This window comes from Mirounga leonina, unplaced genomic scaffold (genome assembly GCF_011800145.1).
Source record: "Mirounga leonina isolate KUSES-001 unplaced genomic scaffold, KU_Mleo_1.0 Mir_151, whole genome shotgun sequence".
Taxonomy (NCBI): domain Eukaryota; kingdom Metazoa; phylum Chordata; class Mammalia; order Carnivora; family Phocidae; genus Mirounga; species Mirounga leonina.
Window position 1 is genome coordinate 55,236,457 of NW_023270377.1, and position 4,541 is coordinate 55,240,997.

The following is a 4,541-nucleotide window of genomic DNA, read 5'->3' on the forward strand; positions in this document are numbered from 1 at the left end:
CACAACCCTGAGAAGGAGTGCTTCCCTAAATTCTGCACCTGGGACCTAACTGCTTTGTCCTAGTCCGTGCCATGGAAATATGGAACTATGAGTTTTGATGAAAATATGAGTTTAGATGACAAACAAGACTGGAGATATAGGCTTGAGGTATGCAGCCTAAGAGCAATTATATTCATGATGTCTTCAGAGTAAACAGCAAAGAGAAGGAGGACATAAGGCTGAGCCTCAGAGAACTCTTTTGGAAACCAGAGAAGAAAGAAGAGCAAGCAAGTCTAACGTAGGAAGGACAATCGAAAAGTTCAGAAAATAGACATTTCTATTTAAACATGGTTAGATTTAGCGTCTTTCCCTCCCAAATCACCATTGAAATGCTAATTAAATAATTTTTGAAAAAGCATTCACTCGCAAGGATTAAAAGACCAGGTGAGGAGATGACAGTAATAAAATCATGGAAGCTTGGGAAGCAGGTAAAGAAGTCAGAACTGTCTAGGTAGACTCAAAACAAAAAAAAAAAAACAAAAAACAAAAAACAGAAACTAAAGCCAGCAGTGGAGCAAATATATTTGCACCACAGAACCCTGAGAGGCATGGGAATTGGAGGCACTTGATACCTCTGAAGGTAGGCGTGTAGGTGAACTGAAAACAGAAGGATTGATACAATTCTGTACATTCCACAGCAGTTATATATATCAAATTCCCTTCCCCAGCCGGCATGGTTTGACAGTGCCCTAGACCTAACCTGGCAGAATTCTAGAGGTCTATTCTCTAGAAAAGTTGAATCAGAGTGACTTTGAATACAAGATTACAAATCACAGCTAAGCATAGGATTTCCTTACTGGAAACAGGACTAAGTGAAAGTCTGCATACAGAATAGTACCCTTCCCCAACCGAATTCCAAGAATGCTGGGAGCCCAGGCTGGATTCCTCTCTGGGAAAAACCAACCAAGCTCCAGAGAAGATCTGTGAATGTGAGCAGCTTCAGGCACTCCCCAGTGGAAGAATGGAAGCTTCCTAACAGTGAGGCTTACTGGTCATCTGGTACTGACTTGGCACACATGCACACATGAACACAGCCTCCAGATCCCATGGTAGAGACACTCTGACAACTGAACAGTCAGAAATCATTAGACATTTAGGAAACACTTCTTCTTTTTTTTTTTTTTTAAAGATTTTATTTATTTATTTGATAGAGAGAGTGAGAGAGCACAAGCAGGGGGAACAGTAGAGGGAGAGGGAGAAGCGGGCTCCCCGCCAAGCAGGGAGCTCAATGCGGGGCTCGATCCCAGGACCCTGGGATCATGACCTGAGCCGAAGGCAGATGCTTAACCATCTGAGCCACCCAGGGGCCCCAATTTAGGAAGCACTTCTAACATGAAAGACAGAAAAGGGAGAAGGGAGGAAAGAAAGAAGGAAGGAAAAAAGGGTGGATCCGACTTGGAAAAAATGAAAATAATGTAGGGGCAGATGAAGACATCAAAAAACAAGAGAGATCCTCAAAAATATAAGTTATTTTAAAAGACACAGTCAAATAACAGTAAAGAATTCTTGCAAATTATGATCACTGAAATGGAAACAAAAAGCGGTAGAATGGTTGGAAGATACAGTTGAGGAAAATTCCCACAAATCAAATAAAGAAAATAAATATATGACTGTGGAGGAAATAAAATGAAAAATTTTAGGTAATCTGTTCAGGAAGTCCAACTTCTGATGATAGCAGTTTAACAAAGAAAAAACAGGGAATGAGGTGAGGAGGAAATCATCAAAGAAATAACACCGGGAAAGAACCCTCAGAGGAGAAGTACGTAAGGTTCCATATGAAGAGGGCTTTTCAAGTACTCAATATGTTAAATGAAGAAAAGGCTGATATCAAAATGCATAATCATGAAATTTCAGAACTCCAGAAACAAAGAGGAAATCCAGGAACTCTGGTGTAAGGGCTACATACAAAGGATGGTATAGGAAATCATAATGGCAAAATTGGAAACAAGAAGACAATGGAACAATGCCTAAAAGTACTGAGGGGAAATCACTTGCATAAAAGAATTCTATTTGCAGCCAAACTATTGATCAAATGTAAAGATAGGATAAAAACATTTTTGGAAATGCAAAAACAAAAAAAAAGTACTTTCTCTGCATTTTTATTAGGAAGCTACTAGACTAGAGGCTTACTACCCAAAGGGGAGATAAAACAAGAGGAAGATTTGGGATCCAGGAAACAAGGGATCCAACAGAGAGAAAAAGGCACAGGGAGTCTACACAAAAATGGCAAAGGGGGCTTGTAGGTCATCAGCCAGGAGCCAGTCTAAACAAGAGCAAGGTGAAAAGGGCTTCTGGAAGGGGTTATCTTAGAAAAGGACCATCTGGGATTCATGGTGTTGCTGGAGACTCGTAATGCGTCTGCAGTCAATGACCCTCCACAAACATCACCTGTTGGAACAACCATGCCTGAGTGTATCTCCATCCATGTGGGCCAGGCGGGCGTGCAGATGGGCAATGCCTGCTGGGAGCTCTACTGCTTGGAGCACAACATCCAGCCCAATGGCACCATGCCCAGTGACAAGGCACTGGGCAGCAGCGATGACTCCTTCAACACCTTCTTCAGTGAGACCAGGGCTGGCAAGTATGTGCCCTGGGCTGTCTTTGTGGACCTGGAGCCTGCTGTCATAGATGGGGTAAGAACTGGCATTTATAGGCAGCTCCTCCACCCTGAGCAGCTGATATCTGGCAAGGAAGATGCTGCCAACTATTATGCCCGAGGCCTCTACACTGTGGGGAAGGAGATCATCGATCTTGTGCTGGAGCGAATCCGAAAAATGACAGACCAGTGCACCGGGCTTCAGGGTTTCCTCATCTTCCATAGCTTTGGGGGTGGCACTGGCTCAGACTTCACCTCCCTGTTGATGGAGCGGCTTTCAGTTGACTATGGCAAGAAGTCCAAGTTGGCATTTGCCATCTACTCCACCCCCAAGTATCCACAGCAGTTGTGGAACCCTACAACTCCATCCTGACCACCCACACCACCCTGGAGCACTCGGACTATGCCTTCTTGGTGGACAACAAGGCCATCTATGACATCTGCCACCGCAACCTGGACATCTGGACATCAAGTGCCCCACCTACACCAACCTCAACTGGCTCATCGGCCAGATCGTGTCCTCCATCACGGCCTCCCTGTGCTTCGACGGGGCCCTCAATGTGGACCTCACAGAGTTCCAGATGAACCTGGTGCCCTACCCCCTCATCCACTTCCCCTTGGTGACCTACTCCTCCATCGTCTCAGCTGAGAAGGCCCACCATGAGCAGCTGTCGGTGGCAGAGATCACCAACACACTTTGAGCCCTCCAACCAGATGGTCAAGTGTGACCCCCGTCATGGCAAATACATGGCCTGCTGTATGCTCTACCACAGAGAAGTGTTGCCCAAGGATGTGAATGCCGCCATTGCCACTATCAAGACCAGGCGTACCATCCAGTTTATGGACTGGTGTCCCACAGGTTTCAAGGTTGGCATTAACCACCAGCCCCCCACAGTGGTGCCTGGGGGCGACCTGGCCAAGGTGCAGTGGGCAGTCTGCATGCTAAACAACCACAGCCATCGCCGAGGCCTGGGCCCACCTCGACCACAAGTTTGACCTGATGTATGCCAAATGGACCTTTGTGCACTGGTACGTGGGCGAGGGCATGGAGGAAGGGGAGTTCTCAGAGGCCCGAGAGGACCTGGCTGCCCTGGAGAAGGATTATGAAGAAGTGGAAACAGAGTCTATGGACGGCAAGGATGAGAGCAAGGAGTTCTAGGGGGTCCTGGCATCTGCGACATCTGGTCTCTCCCTAGTTTTGTATTTCTCATTCCACTGTTTCCCTAACCCCCTACAAATACAATCAGTATCTCAAGCGAAAAAAAAAAAAGAAAAGGACCACCTGATTTGTTTGATTGTCATAAGAGAAAACTTACCCCTTTGTCCAAGATTTGGGGATAAACTAGAACAAAAACAGAAAATGAAAACAAATGAAAAAGAGAAAGAGAGTTATTGATTCTAGGGAGAATAACCAGAACAGACAATAAAGGAACTGGTATCATCATAGACTTAGCTGTGAAAAAGATGTACATAGTCCAAGACTTTGAATATTGATCTAACCAAAATGAGTGAAGGTGTTTGCAGGGAGGAACGGTGTGAAAGCCAAACCTCATCATTAAAGGTAGGAAACTCATAGTTAATACCTAAAGGTCAAAAAGAAAAATTTAAATAACAGTGTAAGGTTGTTATTCAAAAACGTGATCACAAATACTAGAATAGGTTAGAAGATTTCAAACTTGTTGCCACTGAAGAAGACTCAGGAGAGAAAGGCTGTCAGGGGCTGCTGTTCTTAATTTTAAGCCTTTAAAAGAATTTGTCTTTTTTAAAATATTGTATCTACATACACCTTTATAAAAGCTTTAAAAATAAAAGGATAAAATAAGAGAATCCAGGGGCGCCTGAGTGGCTCAGTTGGTTAGGCGACTGACTCTTGACTTCAGCTCTGGTCATAATCTCAGGGTGTGAC

The 4,541-nt window shown here is 44.5% G+C and overlaps 1 pseudogene; it reads left to right on the forward strand.

Annotated features, from left to right (window-relative positions):
- The first annotated feature begins 2,294 nt into the window (after positions 1-2,294).
- On the forward strand, positions 2,295-3,804 carry LOC118012298 (annotated as a pseudogene).
- The last annotated feature ends 737 nt before the right edge of the window (positions 3,805-4,541 follow it).